The sequence below is a fragment of the Onychomys torridus genome, unplaced genomic scaffold (genome assembly GCF_903995425.1).
Source record: "Onychomys torridus unplaced genomic scaffold, mOncTor1.1, whole genome shotgun sequence".
Classification (NCBI taxonomy): Eukaryota; Metazoa; Chordata; class Mammalia; order Rodentia; family Cricetidae; genus Onychomys; species Onychomys torridus.
In genome coordinates, this window is record NW_023413893.1 from 2,798 (window position 1) to 21,853 (window position 19,056).

General features: G+C 47.9%; 1 pseudogene; it reads right to left on the reverse strand.

Moving 5' to 3' along the window:
- Positions 1–229: 229 nt before the first annotated feature.
- On the reverse strand, positions 230–18,905 carry LOC118576553 (annotated as a pseudogene).
- Positions 18,906–19,056: the final 151 nt, after the last annotated feature.

The following is a 19,056-nucleotide window of genomic DNA, read 5'->3' on the forward strand; positions in this document are numbered from 1 at the left end:
CATTTCCCAGTGCTGTAGCTGTGGCCTTGACTTTCCCGGTTGCTGCCTGTGACTGTGCCTCACTCTGCAGAGTGAACACCCCAAGGTTGCCATGGACATTACCTACCTGTTTTCAGGTAGTCTGGTTATCTCCCAGCCCTGCCTCTTCTCCCCTGGGGTCCTGACAGCTGTACAGGGAGGGTTTGGTCCCAGAGCAGGGAGTCAAGCTAGCTTGAAGCAGCTCTGTGGGCTTTCTGTAGAAAAACTAAACTTTAATGCTCATATCATTTTACAATGAAAATAGGTACCCAGAGACAGGTTTGAAATGTTTACAACTGCACAAAAAACATACAAATCCCTGGCAGGCAGTGGCACTGAGACTGGTCATAGCCCCCTCACAGCCTAGCCTGCCAGGTGTCACCTTTGGTCCCCTCGGCCTCATGAGGGAGGGCATGCACAAGCAAAGAAAGTCCTCTCAGCTAGTGCAGGTTTGTACAAGAAAAAATAAAGGTAAAAGTCTTAACAGGCACTAAAATGAACTGTTTTTGGTTTAGCGTTAGAATATTAATACTGAATCTTAAAAAAAAAAAGTATCTTAATCACACAAAAACTAACCCATTATAATAAATTAAAAAAAAGAAGTCTACATCCCCCAGAGAAATAATCTAAAACTTAAAAAGCCTGTGGCCCAGCAGCCTGTGCATGGCAGGTGCTGGGTGGAGTACATCCTTGGGCATCTGCTCGGGTCACATAGCATAGCCAGCAAAACTTGTCTTCGGGCCTGATGAGCTCAGCAGCAGAGATGGCACTTAGGACACATTGGTCATGGGCTTGTACTTCTTGAAGCGCGTCCACTGGCCCGTGGCGTAGTTCATCTCGAACACTGTGTCCACTAGCATGGTGGTACTGCCCTGGCCGTCTGCCTTGGGCAGATCCTCTGTGTGCTCGCTGAGCTTGATCTGGATCACATCCCCCTGCTCCGGGCATGGGTTCTCTGTAGGGAGCAGGGGCTGCTGGGCAGGTGCCTGGGGCCAAGGAACCCACCCCCCACCCCATGGGGGCACCCCCCAGGCCTAGTAGCACAGACGCACCTCGAGAGCCAGCCATGAAACCCAGGATGAGGGCCTTCTCTGGCCGAGTGACCTTGTTTGCTGTCTTGAACATCTCTTGGGCAGCAAACATCTGTAAAGAGAGGATGGGGCTGCTGGGGCCACCTGCCTCCACCCCACTGGCCCTGCCAGGCTCATCCCAAAACCCCAGCTGCAAACAGGCAAAGCTATGCCATCCACCTAACGGTCATAAACCTGCCAGGGTACCTACCGTGAGGGAAAGGTTCTTCTTGGGTTGCTGCTGAACAGGGGCAGGTGCCTGGGTCTGTGGGGCCACCATGGCCACTGGGGGTGTCTGAGCAGTGGGAGTGGCAGCCGGGGGAGTAGTAGGTGTCAGAGGCGAGGTAGGTGCTGCAGGTGCTGGCGTAGCTGGGCTCAGGCCACTGTTATACATAGGCACCCTTTGTTTAAACTGAGCTGGTAGTGTAGGGCTTGGGGCACTGGGCTCCTCTGGTGGTCGGCTGGCTTCCCGGGAAGGAGGCGCTGCAGGCAAAGCAGGTTTACTAAGGAAGAGCTGTCCAGGAAAAGGAGTACACCCTAATCTACTCATCCTACACTGCTCTCCAGGCTGCCTGCCCCAGACACCATTTTCTGTAGGAGCAGCATGCTCAGCTCCATCTTCTAGGTCATGACAGCAATTGTGTCCTATACCTGCCTGCCCTGTCTTGCTCCCATCACTGCTGACTAGAAGCCCTTGCAGGCCTGCACAGCCAGGGACATGAGCCCGGTGCACTACTACCCAGCAGGGCAGAACCTATATCCTCAGGCATTTCTAGATCCACAGATTTCAGTTATCCAGGACTGGCTAGCTCCTGGTCTATGACAAGTTTCCCATAACCTGGATGCTGGTGACAAGGCGCTGGAAAGCAGCTTCTCCAAACCTAGCACCCTCTTTGCCTCAGCAGGGCTGCTTAACTGACCCTCGACCCACTAACCAATAGACAGAGCTGAGCCCAATGGAACCAACCCCCAAATGACTGGCTAACCCAAGCGTATGTCTGACCCTGAAGGAACGATCCCTCTGTAGTATCCTTCATCTGGGAAGAGACAATCCTCAGCTCCCAACCAGAGAACAGGGTGCCAAAATGGCAGTCCTGGCAAGCCACTTGTTCACTCAAATCAGGACTTCTGGCTTATTCCTTAGCCAGGAGTTCCCTCCACGCTGCCTGGGATCCAGAGATAATGAGGCAGCTGTAAAGCTGAGCAGCACCAAGTAAGCAAGGTGTAAACGCTTAGGCTCAATCCAGCTAACCCCAGGGCAAGTCCTTGTGTGAGCTGAGGGAATACTGGCTTGGCTACTGAGGCTACTCACCTGGGGGTGTCTCAGAGCTGGGGATATAAGACGAGGCCGGTACCACACTGGGGGTAGAGGGCAGGTAACTTGTGGAGGGAAGTGCTGGCTCGCTATTCAAAGACCCAAGTTTCTGGAAGACAGAGGCTAGGATCACTTCAGGCAGAGGTCAGGGTTTCAGTACACCTCCCTGGGTTATCTGGACAACGTCCATCAGCCCCTGCCCATCAATGGAGCAAGACGGCAGGTACACACATCCCCAGGACAGGCTCCTGGCTTCAGTGATGCTAGACTCCAAACTTAAGCCATGGCCACCACCCCATGGTCCCAAACTGATACCTGCGAAAAAGGTCCAGCAATCAAGGAAGCTCGAGAGGAACAGATCCACACCATGCACAGGGCCACACTCTGCCCCACACATGTAAACTCTGCACCATGGTCTCTGAAAACCTATTTCTATTTCCACGCCAGCCTCTTGGAGGAAGGCTGCTCTGGCGTGACTCAACCTCAACCCTACATGGCAAGAACCTGGTCTCGCAGGGCTTAAACAAGAACCATACCCACTGGACAGAGAGGAAAGTGAGGGTACAGAGGCATGGGAGACCACTCCAGGCAGTAACCCCCAGTATAAAGGCAGGTATTTGTTCCAAACCCGAGGTTGATGCCCAAGTCAGGCTCTGCTACTCACATACATTTATATCCATACACATCTGTACACACATTTTACAGAACACATCTTAGGGCCTATCAATCAGGACAGATGGTGCACATTATTTGGCTGTGTCAGGGCTGAAAACAGTTGAAAGTGGTATGTAACATGCATGCCCATGGCTGTACTGCATGGAAGTCCTACCTGTGTGGACACCAAGGCCAGCAGCATAGTCAGGGGTGGCATTTTCAACAACTGTCTCTTCCTTGGTAGGCTTTCACCACTTCTGTGTCTGTCAATAAAGACAGTTGGTTAGTGTCTCTCTGACCCTGCTCCAATTAAAGAGGTTACAAGTGTCCTCCGAGTGGGTCAAATGCAAAGCAGCACTGTGTCTTCAGGTCTCTGGGGCAAAAGAATAAATGATTCCTTGGGCCAGGCATTATAGCCTGTAATCTTAACACTTGGAAAGCTACAAGCCTGAGGCCATCTGGGACTGCAGTGTAAGACCAAGGTCTCAAAAGCCACTCCCTTCCCTCCCCCGGAAAAAAAAAGATTCCGGGGGAAAGTCCCATTACCATTGTGTTAAGATAAAGCTCTCAGAAATACTGGACCTGGCAAGAAACCCCAAAGCACCTAGACACCCACAGGCAGAGCCAAGCACAAGCACGCTAGGCCGCAGGGCCTTCACTTCCCTCCAGACTTGAGATGCTCTATACACACCCAAAGTCTTCCTCCTCCTCTTTGCCTCTCGGCCAGCACCAACCGTATTCAGCTCAGAAATATCCAGCAGCTGGCAAAATAAACACATCCATATTTAACTATAGAGCAAAGAATCAGGCTTGGTCTTGGCAGGACATGAGAAGGGATGTCCCACCTTCACACCCCTTTCTTTCTGCAATGGTGTCCTCGAAGGTGGTATTGGGGTCCGGTTCCAGGAGGGGCTGAAGACACTGGGCGTGCTGGGACTTCGGAAGGGGGCTTGCTTCGGGATGCCTTTGAGAGGGGCTACAGAAAAGATTGATGTCAGTGACAACAGCAGCTTCGAGCACAGGGTGGGCAGAGCAAGGATGCCTCTGCTTCAGGGAGCCCCACACAAGTTAGTCTCTCCTATCACATTTGGCTTTGTACATTTGTCCTGAGCTAAAAAGAACTCGGCGCTGGGGTGGGGCAGTGGTGGCTCATGCCTTTAATCCCAACACTCAGGTGGGCAGGTGGATCTCTAAATTCAAGGCCAGCCTGGTTCCCAGAGCGAGTTCCAGGACAGTCAGGACTACGCAGAGAAACCCTGTCTCGAAAACACAAAACAACAAAACCAAACTCTGTGCTGGAGGCAAAGGCTCAGTGGTTACAGGCATTGGAGATTCTTCAATACCCAGCCCCATTGTTAGTTACAGTCCCAGGGAAGCTGATGCCCTCTTCTGGCCACATGTGCACAGACATATACCCACACAAAACACCCATACACATACAGTAATACAGTAATAACAAAACACAAAAAACCAACACAAAAGCCCACTCAGACTGTTGGGGCCAGTGTCTCTGCAGGGACGGGACGCTGGTTCACACCCACAAACCTAACAACATCCCTGAAGGTCTGTTGGGAAGACCCAGGCTTGATTCTCTGGATGTGCATGACTCCTATCCTTTCTGCGGAGGCTGGAGTAATGGAAGATGACTGTTGTCTAAGACACTGGAGACCTCCAAACCTTGTAGGACAAGAACTGTCCAGATACCGAACTCTGACCAGGAGAGTGAGCCACACCAACTGACAGTCTTGCTAAGAACAAAGGCTCACATTATCTCCAGCTGTGTGACCTGCCACTGACTTCCCCTTTCCTTACATGTCTCCTAGTGCTGGGAGGACCACCCACTGAAGGAACCGTCCCCACTCGTCTTGTCCTCAGTCGTATCTCCTAGCTGCAGCACCAGTGGGTTCTCAGCTGTCAGGACTAACGTCTGAGTGGTTTTTCTGGTGAGGAAAGGCACACCACCCGCAAGGCAAGCAAGAACAGCACTGGCCTGACAGCAGGCACAGTCTTACTTGTAGTGTCCCATCTTGCGGAGCAGCCCCCGGCCTTGGCATGGAATGGCACCCCGGCACTTCTCTTCAGCTGCTGGGCTGTCTCGGTGGCTGTGTGAGAGAGGTAACAGGCTTAAGGGTCTCTTAGATCACAGGGCTGCTCAGCCCATAAAGTAACCCTCAACAAAAGTGACTCAAAAACTACCCAAGGGGACTTCTTTGATAACCCAGCAGGAATGAGGCCAGGAAGGCCACTGACCTTATAGCCAATACTTCCTCAAAAAAGAAAGAAAGGAAAAGGAGGGACCGTTCCTGGGGATTTATTTTCTAAATCATTGCTTGTATAATCTAACATTAAGCTAAGAAGTAGTAAAAATTTTTTGCTACTTTGTAATTGTCAGAGCTTCTGAGAAGTCTATTTTTCCCTGGGCAGTGGTGGCACATCCTTAATCCCAGGGCTCAGGAGGCAGAGGCAGGCAGATCTGAGTCTGAGGCCAGCCTGGTGCACAGACCAAGTTCCAAGACAGCCAGGGCGACACAGATAAGCCCTGTCTCTTCATCACTGTTCCCAGGGCGGCCAGACACTGACAGAAGTGAATTACAGCATGGGGAGGCTCTGATTTCCCTGGCAGGAAAGACAGAGGTGGCCAACTACCTACTCCGTGGCTTCTGGGTTGCCCAGCCTCATCCTGGGGGCCTGCTTCTAGGTATTTCTGAGAACATGATGATTAGGCAACAGTTAAAGTTCAACTTAATCTCCACTACATCTCCTCCAAAAGGGGGAGCTCAATCCACTGCTGCCTTCTCTTCGCCTGGTAACCAAAGCTTGTCTTGGAACAGATCCTGAGGCAGCACCTAGATGGACAGAGCCTGAAATGAGCACGTGGCTAAGTCTCTCCCCTCGCATGGTCCCCGACTCAATGCCTGTCTTCACCAGTGGACTCTCAGACCTCCGCCCGACTTTGCTCCATTCCCCCAGGGACTCTTTTGGTCATGGAAGGACTAACACCGAGGGTAGTATTGCAGAAGTTTCTCTCTTCTTGTGTCCTTCAACAGAAAACATTAAATTTCCCTATAAACTGCATTGGCTTTCTAAAGTGATGACCTAAGCCAAGAAAATACAACGGTGGGAACTGATGGGGCATTTAAGAGGGCACTGATGGGGCATTTAAGAGATAGCAGCAAGACAAGAGTCTTCCGTGAGCACAGAGTGAATGCCAACTATGAGAAAGAGCTGAATGTTAAAGAGAAAGAGATGACTGAAGCCACAATAAAGCAGTACCAAGTAATAAACCCACCATGTGTTGTAAGCCCATGTGTCTAAGCCTCCCCCGTCACTAAGTTGCTTGACACAGTTCAAATACAGTCAAGACTTTCTGTGTTTGGAATTTCCACATAAGTGGCTCCAGAATCATCACAAGTCACCTGTTGCGCCCCAGGGACCCTGGAGCCTGAGAGGGGCTGATATCTCTCACAGGTCCCCGCAGCTGTCTTTATAACAGGCTCAGGCCAAGACTCCCCCGAGTCATACAGACATAGGAGAAAGAGCAGATTTTCCTGAAGGCTCCTCAGGAAGGCTGGAGGATTAGCCCGAGTGCACTGGCAGTACTGCCGACTCCCACAGCAAGGGCTGGGGCAGCTCTGCAGAGACTTTCAGAGTAGCTCAGTCGGCCTGCACCACAACAGCTACCAGGCAGTACACACCCCAGCCCGCTGACACACCCGGCTCCAGGCTCTTCTTAGAGTCCCTCAAAACAGTATTTTCTGGGCTTGCGACAGACCTGTGATCCAGCACTCAGGAGGCTGAGGCAGGAGAAGGGTGAATTCAAGCCAGGCCTAGGCTAACAGACTGTTTTCCAAACTCAAAACAAAAAAGCAGCATCATTTACCAAATATTAATAAATATTATGTTAACTGCATAGCCAAATAACAGTTTATGACCCAGGCAGTGGTGGCACACACCTTTAGTGGTGCACACAGAGAAACCCTTCTTGAAAATAATAAAAAAAAAAAAAAAAAAAAAAAAAAGAAAAGAAAGGATACAAAAGGTCTGTGCTGCCTAGGCTGGTCTTAAGCTTATCTGGGCTCAAGTGATCTTTCTGCCTCAGTATCTCAAAGAAGCTGCAACCCAGGTACACAGTACACCTGACTTCTTAAGACCCATGCTTTAATGTTATTTGGCTAAGGGACACTTTCTCCAAGCAAGGTAGTGCCTTCCATACAAACTGTCATAAGAATGCTCTGGGAAAGCATTTAATAAAATCATCCAACATCTTCTCTGAGAGAGACCAAATGTGGCTCAAGGACCAAGGTCAAGACATAAGCAACACCCTCGCACCCCACCTTGGCCGGCACAGATTCCACTTTGTTGAGATTACAGGAACCACGCTTGAAAACCCTAAGGGTCTCTAAACAGCAGATCCGACACAGAGCAGACAAGCTATGTCTAATTTAAAGTAAACACATCAGCAACACCACAGAGCAAAGAGCAGGACTGTTGTAAACTCAGACACTCACACTTCTGCAGCAGCTCCGCCCTCAGAGTGGCGCTCTTGGGTTTCCGCTTCAGCTGAAAATGCTTCACCGGTGGGGTGAGGGGTCCAGCAAAGGGTGGTCAGGGCATTCTTGTTCAGGTACTGGCACTCCAGTGGCAGCATGGCAGATGCCTCGCACTCGCCCACTGTGGAGAACGCAGAGTGTCACAGGAAGTCAGAGCCCTTGCAGCAGGGAGCTCAGGCTGTGACCCTCACAGCTCACCTGCCAGATGTGCAGATGGCTCCATGTAGGCTTCATTATTTACCAGCATGGCATCTTTGGCTTTGGTTCCCACCCCTGTGGACACCACCACTCCAGTTCTAACATCCCTAGAATCCAAGATCATCCAAGTGGGTCAGGACCAAAGGTCAGGCCCTGCCACCTAGAGGAAGGCTCATCAGACTCCCCAGGGACTTCTTAAAGATAAGAAACACGAGAAGAGAAGACAAGGATTCCTCAGTTATGTTAGCTTGCAAGCCACGGACCACGGGGTACAGGGAGCACAGCACACTTGATACAGCAGCATGGAGACCAGTCTCCTGCATTCCTAACTACACGGCAGCCTCAACACCACGAAAGGCCTCTCCCTCTGGCTTACAGAGTCCTGGTGCCTGGTCACCACAGACACGTACTCAATTGCTGTCTTATAAACTATCCACGTGTGCTTTCTGACTCAGTGTGGTCCCCAAGAAGTCAGAGGCCTGAAAAACCCCAAGGAGCTCCCCTAATCAGCTACATGAGTGAGGGAAGCAGACTCCTAAGAAGTCAGCTGCCTCATCTTCCTGCTCTCAGGAGAATCAGCCACTCAGGAAGGGAGGTGACCAGAGCAGGCCAGTGCTCCAGTCCTGCAACTACAAATTAACAAAACACCAAAAAGTACTAGGGCCTCCCAAGCAGCCATTTAGAAGGACGTATCCTCAAGCCTCCATTTCCCGAAGGAGGGAGAGAGCGTCGCAGGCACGGACGTTCCCACTGTGGGCAGATCCAAAACCACACCAACTGTTTTGCCTCTCAGATTCTAGCGACTTACTGGTTGGTTCTTAGTTATGAGTCTACATTTGTTATTTAGGACAGGATATATATGTTTTGAGGATCTGAAGACATAACCTGCAGGTGTTCATCCTCATGGAGCTTATGGGGAGAAGACAGCAGTGGCAAGGAAACATGGGCCGAGTCATAACAATTCCCCGACATAGCACTTGCATGGGGAAGACTGAAGCATGTGAGAACGGAGAGCGAAGCATCTACACTCACAGTGTGATACGGATAACCAGTTGTCTAAAATGAGGCCCCTTTCCTCCAAACTTGTAAAATAAAGACAGGCTACTATTACTGGTGGTTGGTATTGTGTTTCCCTGAAATATTGTGTGTTCCCAACGAAATAAACTTATCTCGGGGTCAGAGAACAGGATGGCCACAACATTTAGAACATTGAGGATAGGACAGTGGTGTAGCAGACGCCTTTTAATCCTAAGCATTCCAGAGACAGAAATACCTCTGGGATCTCTGAGTTCAAGGGCCACATTTAGAAACAAGCCAGGCATGGTGACACACCTTTAATTCCCGAAATCCAGCCTTTAATCCCAGGGAGTTGATTGGCAGAAAGTAGGAAAGATATATAATGACGTGAGGACCAGAAAGCAGCAGCATTTGCTGGTTAAGCATTTAGGCTTTTGGAAGCAGCAGTTCAGCTTCTGAAGCCATTTGGGATGAGGACACAGAAGCTTGCAGTCTGAAGACACAAGACCAGCTGAGGAACTGGCGAGGTGAGGCTTGTTCTGCTTCTCTGATCTTCCAGCATTCACCCCAATAACTGGCTCAGGTTTGATTTTATTAAGACATTTTAAGATTCATGCTACAACATACCTTTTTCTCTAAGTTCTCCTAAGATGTCTTGAACATTGGGGTTCTGCTCCTCGAGGTCTAGATTCAGTGAGCCCGTGTCAGGAAAGGATTTCAGAATGTCAGCAACCATGAGGACCCAGGATCTGAGTCCAGGGTAGCCAGTTGGATAATATCCATCAGCGCGCCCTTCATCTGCCAAGACAGAAGAAAGATGCCAATTACATGCTACCAGCCCTGTTTTGTCCTCCTGGAACAGTGGCAGCTTCAAATGCCCCTGCCACGGATCTACCCATTTCCACACTGCAGCCTCTGGGTGGCCTGTGGCAGTAACCACTGTGAAACCTGTTGTGGAATATGACTTTAACTGTGTAAAGATGTATTACTTTGTTTATCCTGCATTTGTTTAATTATGTAAAGATGTGTTCGCTTCTCACCTTGCTGCCTAAGGAAACTGATTGGTCTAATAAAAAGCTGAATGGCCAAGACTAGACAGTAGAGGTGTAGGTGGGCTAGCAGGCAGCCAGAAACAAGTAGGAGGGATCTAGGTCAGGAGATGATGAGAAAAGAGAAGAGAACAAGGAGAAGAAGAGGGAGGTACCAGCCATACGTGGAGGAAACAGTGAAAGTGAGACATATAGAAGGGAAGAAAGGTAAAAAGCCCCAAGGCAAAGCACAGACAAAGAGAGACAGGCTAAGTTATAAGAACCTAGTGGGACAAGCATAAGGTAAGGCCAAGCATTCATAATAGAAGTCTCTTTGCCAGGCGGTGGTGGTGCACACCTTTAATCCCAGCACTGGAGAGAGAGGGGCAGGTGGATCTCTGTGAGTTCGAGGCCAGCCTGGTCTATCAGAGTGAGTTCCAGGAAAGGCTCTAAACTCTGTCTCAGAAAAACAAAAACAAAAACAACAACAAAAAAGTCTCTGTGTCATGATTTAGGAGCTGGCTGGCGGCCCAAAAGAAAGCCTGTTATATTTGTCATTCCAACATGGGGCCCAAATTTCCACATAGGGCCTGAGAAAACTGAATAAATAAATAAATAAAAAACAAAAGAGAGAGAAGAGGATATGGCTCCTTTAAGAGGCTCTGCAGAACCAGCACACTAAGTAGAAACCACAAGCTAGTAGAAACACCTGCCACAGTGCGGGACAACCAACATCCCAGAGCTGGGATGAATGAATGCTTAAAAGTTAAACTCCAGTCCAGCTCCCAACAGAGGCCAGGTTGCAGTCTTAAGGCTGGCTGTAATAATGAACACAAGGAAGGGGCAGAGCCAGCCACCAGAGCAACACAGCAGCAGCTTAGCAGTTTAAGGTCTGGCTCACATGGTCAGAAAAGGCTAGAGACACTCAGTAAAGACAGGTCCAGAAGGTTTTTTTAAGAGGGAAAAAACTCTAAACAGGTTACAGTGTGTTTTAAAATTTGCATAGGCTGAAGAAAGAAAAGAAAATAGGGGCTGGAGAGATGGCTCAGAGGTTAAGAGCACTGACTGCTCTTCCAGAGGTTCTGAGTTCAATTCCCAGCACCACATGGTGGCTCACAACCATCTGTAATAAGGTCTGGTGCCCTCTTCTGATCATACATGCCTGTATACATATAAATAAATCATTAAAAAAAAAAGAAAGAAAGAAAGAAAGAAAAAGAAAGAAAAGAAAAATGGGTATAGCCGGGCAGTGGTGGCACATGCCTTTAATCCCAGCACTCGGGGAGCAGAACCAGGGTGGATATGTGAGTTTGATGTCAGCCTGGTCTACAGAGCAAGATCTAGGACAGGCACCAAAACTACACAGAGAAACCCTGTCTCGGAAGAAAAAAAAAAAACAAGAAAGAAAGACAAAAGAAAATGGGTATAGACAGTCATAGGAAAAACTAAAATTTAAAATTAATAAAGTCCTTAAAGAGAGATTAAAGTAATATAAAGGGAAAAAGTCACATAAAGATGGGAAATACACAGGGAGTCAGGATTCTGAGATGATGTTGCTGCTTTGAATTTTCTGAATGTTGATGAGCGAACAATAGATGCTGAGAGGGACTGTTGAATTAATCCAGCCTAGATACTTTAGGGATACCTTAACTTTAAAATGGAATTCAGAAAATGCATTGCACTGGGGGAGAGGTTATGCTTTTGTTTTCCATTAAGAAACAAAAGGCAGGCCTGGAGAGATGGCTCAGAGGTTAGAGCAACCAAATTGCTCTTCCACAGGTCCTCAGTTCAATTCCCAGCACCCACATGGTGGGCTCACAATCATCTATAATGAGATCTGGTGCCCTCTTCTGTATACATAATAAATAAGTAAATCTTTAAAAGAAAAGAAAAGAACCAAATGCTGTGGATTCCTTCAAGGTTAACAGATCAGGTTTGGTCAGGGGAGATCTCCTGAAAATCTTGGCTACAGACAAAAAAATAAACAAAAAGGTAGATGACAGGTGACATATACTGATCCCTCAGCTGGGAAGAGTTCTGAGACTGGACAGCAAAGGTTATAACTACTTTTCCTAGGACTTGACCATTATCTTAATTTTCTCAGGGTCCCTTAAAGATGGCATCATCCTCAGACAACAGGAAGCAGTCAAGAGAACACAACACCCACATTTGTAGGAGTTGGGGTGGTGGTTTTGGTCATTCAGTAGGTTATGGATGCTTGTCATCGTTTAGGGGGAGATAGAAGAATATAGGATAAAAAGACATCTATTAACCTCAAATATTTTACATTAGTATGGATTTTGGTATATTGATACAAATTTAAAATTATGGGATACTGCATATATGTTTCTACTCTTGTTTGGGGGTATTGTGCTTATGCAGCTCATTGAAAAATATAATATATAATTAAGAATGCAGGTTAGTAGTCATCTATAGTAATCAAACTTATAGTCATGTTAGCTATGTTTTCAAGGTCAAACATACATGTCAGATGAGATACATGATCTTCAAATGCTTCAGAGACCTACAGAATATGGCATTAAAGATGTTTAATAACCTAAGGCTTTTCATGACAGCAAGACATATCTGTTCTTGGCAGCATCACTTACTTCAAAAAAGGATGATGGGCATTGAAGAAACTCCCATATGGAGTTTGCTTTCACTGTGGCAAAGCTAGCCATTTGGGCAGAAACTGCCCTAGCCTCAACTGCTGACAACGGGCTGTACACACTGGACATGCAGGACACACAGGAAAGTGACTGCTGAACTTTGCCAAAACAAGGCAGGACAGTCCTTTCAAAATTCCTGCTTCACAGAAAAGCCCTGCCAGATATTCTAAGGCCTGTAGGCTGAAGAAGATGGATGTGCCCCAACATTGCAAAGGAACCTTAGGTGGCTGTCCAGGCAGCCCAGATGTTTCTGTTGTTTCTATAGTTTGGGAAGTACTTGCTGGTTGTGGAATATTATTCTAAACTATGTAAAGATGCTGGTTACATTTGTTTATTGCTGCATTTGTTTAATTATGTAACGATGTGCTGCATTTGTTTTACCTTGCCTGCCTAAGACACCTGATTGGTCTAATGAAAAGCTGAATGGCCAATAGGTAGGCAGGAGAGGGCTAGGCAGGGCTGTCAGGCAGAGAATAAATAGGAGAAATCTAGATTCAGGAAGAACAGAGAGAACAAAGGAGAGAGGGACACACCAGAGGCCAACTAGTCAGGCAGCCAGCAGTCAGCCAGATACAGAGGAAGCAGGAAAAGTAGAACATACAGAATCAAAGAAAAGTAAAAAGCCCTGAGGCAAAACAGAGATAAGAGAAACAGGTTAAATTAAGTCATAAGAGCTAGCCTAAGCTAAGGCCAAGTTTTCATAAGTCTCCGTGTCCTGATTTGGGAGCTGGTTGGTGGTCCAAGAAAGCCTGCTCCTAAGTACCATCCTATTCAGGAGCAGCACTTCCCATTTCCTCAAGGCTTTAAATTCACTCAAGCACCACCATGTCAGTTCCTATGATCTCTGTGATCATTGCATCCTTACACAAGGTATCTTACTTCCCAACCTCACAGTAAGGTGTTAGCAGCTCCACCTAATTCTGCATCCCTCACTGAACAACTGAAACAGACCACTGAAAGACCTTTCTCTTTGATGAAATTGGTTGAAAACTGTGGTTTTACTTAGCGTCTACAGAATGAATAAGGCTGTACAGAGTCTGAGAATTACATACATATTCACGTATATAACACTATACAGAGAGACATTTATACACCTCTGTGCTGGTTAGATTTTGTCAACAATGACACAACTGGAGTCCTCTGGGAAGAGGGACTCTTCAGTTGAGAACATGTTTGCAACCAGACTGGTCCCATGGCGAGTCCATGGGGGCACTATTACTTCTTTTCTTTCTTTTTCTTTTTGAGATAGGATCTCACCATATAACTCATGACCTGGAACTCACTATGTAGACCAGGCTAGCCTCAAATTCTCAGAGTCTGCTTGCCTCTGCCTCCAGAGTGCTAATATTATAGGCATGTGCCACCACAGACTTATTTTCTTTCCTTCTGTTTTGAGACAGGGTCTCTATGTAGCTCTGGTTGTACTAGAACTCACTATGTAGACCAGGCTGGCCTTGAAGTCACAGAAATCCATTTGCCTCCCGAATGCTAAGATTAAAGGTGTGAGCCACCACACTGGCTATTTTTCTTGATTGAAGACTGATGTGATAGAACACAGCCCACTGTTGAGGGTGTTGCCCCAGGCTATAATGGTATAAGAAAGCAGTGTGAAGCCACTGGAGAGGCTAGCCTGGTCTACAGAGTGAATTGCAGGTCAGCCAGGGCTACAAAGAAACCCTGTCTGGAAACAAAACAAAACAAAGTAAACCTTCGGAATGAGGCACAGGGAGCAAGCTAGTAAGCATTGTTGCGCCACACCCTCTGCTCCTGTTCCTAGGATTTCCCTCCATAAGGGACTCTAAGCTAAGCTGAAGCAAAGCTTTCCTCTCCAAGTCACTTTTAGTGATGGTGTTTTATTACAGAAACAGAAAGCAGACTAAGATAGAAATCAGTATCAGATGTGGGGTATTGCAATGAGTGACAGACAGACCATGTTGTTTGGGGAGGATTGTGGACACAACTGGAGCTTTGGATGGAAAAACCATTCAGTGCTTAGAGCTTAGTGAACTGTTATGGGAGCTTGGAAGACGGGAATGTTTAAACCAGTGCAGATAATGGAGGCCTGGTGTATGAACTTTCAGAGAGAAGCAAAGACTCTATCTATCCAGTCTGCTCCTGTGATATTTTGAATTGAGAAATCTGTGGTTTCTGGTCAGTAAGAGCTGACCAGAATCAGCTGTGATTAAAAAGAAACATCATCACTGAGGCAAAACCTTTTGGGAAATTTCCTTCAGGTGAGCACACACAGCTGTAGTCCAGAGGGTGGAAAAAGCTGCATCTCAAGCTGGCAGCTGAACTTGGTAATGTGTGAGTCTCCTGGGGAAGGACTGAGGTTGGAGTCCCTGCAGAAAGGCCAAGACACCATTGTCAAAGGTGCAGCCTGTGGAGACCCCGGCTTATTGTAGATGCTAGTACCACGGGACGGCCACCAAGGGCGGCTGAAACTGTGGAGGGGAGCTAGCTTGAGCCTATGAGCTTACGAAACAAGCTCTATGTGCTGTGGATGGCAGAATCAGAGAGATGGAGCCCAGAAGCTCAAGAGAAAGTCCATTATACTTTGAGACACTGGATTTTTACAGAGAGCTTCGATTTTTAAAGTGATGAAACTTTTTTAAAAAAGATTTATTTATTTATTATATATACAGTGTTCTGCATGCCAGAAGAAGGCACCAGATCTCATTACAGATGGTTATGAGCCACCATGTAGTGGACCTCTGGAAGAACAGCCAGTGCTTTTAATCTCTGAGCCATCTCTCCAGCCCCCTAAGTGATGAAATTTTAAAAAAGACCATAGGACTTGCCCGGTGGTGGTGACACACACCTTTAATCCCAGCACCTGGGAGGTAGAGGCAGGCAGATCTTTGTGAGTTTGAGGCCCAGCCTGGCCTACGGAGTGAATTCCAGGACAGCCAGGGCTATACAGAGAAACCCTGACTCGAAAAGCAAAAAATAAAATAAAATAAATAAATAAAAGAAAAGGAAAAAGATAGGGACTTAAACAGTTGAACTGTATTTTATATTTTGATATTAACATGACTTTAGGGATAAACAACAACTGGAGACATTATGTTTTAACAGTGATGTTTTAATGTGTTTGTATGTCAAGATGACTAGGAGTCAGCTGTGCTGGTTAGTGCTCCATACCACTGACTTATAGGCAAGTCTGCTGGGACAACTTCCACTTTTATTTATTTATTTTTATTTTTTATTTTTTTTTTTGAGGCTGTCTCACTTGGATGGCTTGGAACTCAAGAGGTCCGCCTACTTCTGCCTCCTGAGTGCTCACATTAAAGGCGTGTGCCACCACAATAGACTCATTTTCTTGACTTGTGATTGATTTCGAAGGACTCAGCCACGTGTGGGTGGTGCTACTCCAAGCAGGTGGTCCTGTGGTTTGTAAGAAAGGCTGAACAAGCCAGTAAGCAGCACTCCTCCAGGGCCTCTGTTTCAGTTCCTGCTTTAGGTTCCTGCCTTGAGTTTCCTGCCCCGACTTCCTCCAGGACAGACTGTATAAACTCAAGCTGAAATAAGCTAGTCCCTAAGTTGTTTTTGGTTATGGTATCTTATCACGGCAACAGAAACCAAACTAAGACAACACTATAGTAGTTATTTTCTATTGCTGTGATAAACATCGTGACCACGGCAATTTATAGAACAAGGAATTTAGGGTTCCAGTATGAAAGCCACCATGGCAGGGAGGTGTGGCAACAAGCAGCAAACTCATGGCTGGAGCAGAGCTGAGGGTTCACATCTTCACCACAACGATGAAGCAAAGAACGAACTTGAAATGAGCAGTCTGAAAGCTCACCCCACTCCCGTAATATACTTCCTCTAGGAAGGCCACACCTCCTAAGCCTCCTAAAACAGTGCTACTAACTGGGAGCCAAGTATTCAAATCCCAGAGCCTTTGGGGGACATCCTCATTCAAATCACCCAACACTCACACCAAGAGAAAAGACAACTAAGCTAGCATTAATGTGAGATTAAAAACTGTTACAAGGCCAAACACAGTGTGCATTTCTTTAATCCCAGCACTGGAGGCAGAGAAAGATGGAACTCTGTGAGTTCCAGGCCAGTCAGGGCTGCATAGTGAGAGATTCTTATTAAAAACAAACAAACAGCTGTGCGGTGGTGGTGGCGCATGCCTTTAATCCCAGCACTCGGGAGGCAGAGCCAGACGGATCTCTGTGAGTTCAAAGCCAGCCTGGGCTACAGAGTGAGTTCCAGGAAAGGTACAAAGCTACACAGAGAAACCCTGTCTCGAAAAACCAAAACAAACAAACAAACACAACAAACATAAAGCCAAACAAATGTGAGTGGACCTAAGGGCCAGCAAGACGGTTTAGCAGTAAGTAAAGACACTTCCAATGCACTCAGTCTGACAACCAGAGTTCAACTTTCAGAAAAAAACCTACTCTCACAAGGTGTTCTGTGACCTCCATATATAAAGTGCAGGAATGTAATAAATAAATGTAGCAAAAATTAAAAAATAAGGTGACACAATTCTTATGAACTCTTTAACACATTAGCAAATACTGAGATCCCCACCTGCTGTTCAAGGCCAAGCAGGCATTGACCACAGGGAAGGAGAGGCAGTTCACCACTTGGCTAAGAACCAAGACCTTCATCCAAAAAGCTAAGCCACATCTGTGAAACTGCAGAAACATGTCACCGAACTAAGACAGTAGCCAGCATTTATTAAAAAGAATATTCCTCCAAAGCAGCAAGTCAAGAGAAACAGACAACGGGGAGCGGGGGGGAATTGAACCCACACACAAAAAGCCCAACAGAAAAATAAGCAGAGACAACGTTCAACCAAACATCCTACTAATACCCACACATTTACTTGCCCTACATGTTTTAGTATCACTTGATAATATCACTTTGAAAAGCCACTTGCCATAATCCTGCTGCCAACCACATTTCTACTTCTAGAAAAATGCACGCTCACCGTCACCTGGTACCAGTCACAACAGAACCAGCTGACATGAAACAGAAATAAAAGAATGAAAAAACTTGCCACAACCTAATCGTCCAAATGCTGTGTGCTCGGCGAATGGAACACCACATAATGCGTGGAAAATCAAACTGTCTGCAGCAACTTGGATGAATCTGTCCAGGAGTCTCCTGACAGAAGACACACCCACACCACACGGAAAATGCATGTAACATGGTAACATGCTGCCACATTAAGTTCAAATGAGGCCGAAACTAAATACTCCTGCTAGGAATGCACACAAATTGATAATACTGGAAAAAAAAACATAAATGTTTACTCTTGTGGGAAAGATAGAGAAGCATGGAGTTGCTTTGGAGGATGCAGCCTTGTTCTCTCGTATGGAGGAGATAACAGGAGTGGGTCTTTTAGCTATTAATATTTGCTAAACTGAAAAATCATGCAGTTGCCTTATTTTTTATAGCGTAACGAAAACTAAAACCAACCTTAATGATAAAACAGTACCCAGAAATGTTGAAAAACTAAAGCGGTGTTTTTGCTGTCAGATGTGGTGGCCCAGACCTGCAATCCCAGCCCTCCAGATACTGATGCTGGAGGACACCCAACCTGGTCAACCTGGGCTACACAGCGAGACCCTGTACATCTCTTATTTTTTGTGTGTGTTTGCATTTTGCACAGAGATGCAACATGGAATAAGAATGAACTGGAGTGCACAGAATAAAGAGGAAGCTAAGCAGACTGATACTCCGTGAGGCAAAAGAAACAAAATTAACGTCAGCAGTCACTTGGAAAGTTACTAAGAGCCCCAACCCAAAGGAGGCTTCGGGCAGGCAGTGTCCAGTACTCCGCGCCGGGCCAGCCTGGCTGAGGGCTGTTCCGGCCTTGGGCCCACCACCCCCGATCCCCGACCGCAGCCCAGCGGCTGGAGGCGCTGAGGCGTCGGGCCGAGGGGGGAGGCCCAGCGGCGCCGCCCCGGAGACGCGCGCGGCCAGCGGGATAAAGGGAAGGTGCGGCGCAGGTGCGGGCTGGAGACAGGATGTGCGCTCTGGACGGAGAGAGGCCGGCCCGCGCCCTCACCTCGTCCACCGTGCGGCGCGGAAGATGCAGCGTCCCGAGCAGCAGCTTGAGTTTCACAGCCGATGAGAGGCGGTGGAAGCAGAGGCGGATGTTATCGATGACCGCCGCGGTGAGCAGGGACGCGATGCTGGGCGGCGCCCACAACTCGTCCGTGGCGCCCAGCTTGTTGTGCAGCCACAGGCCCGTGTCGCTCTCCCGCATGGACGCCATCTTGGCGGCAGCAGCGCGCGCCGACCGGCATCTTACGCGGACGCCTACGTGTCCGGCGCGAGGACCCCAACATGGCGGCGCCCGTGGGCGCGGGGCGGGGCCTCGAGCCACAGACATGCGCAGTTGCTGACGGCCGCGCCTTCCGGAGGCTTCGAGCTTAGGCGCGCGAGCTGGAGCGATGAGGCGCCGGGAGGAGGCCCGTGAGTTCCGTACCGCATCATGGCGGCGCCCATGCCGGAGCCCGGCAATGACGTAGGCCCCCATCCCGGAGCCCGGCAATGACGTAGGCCCCC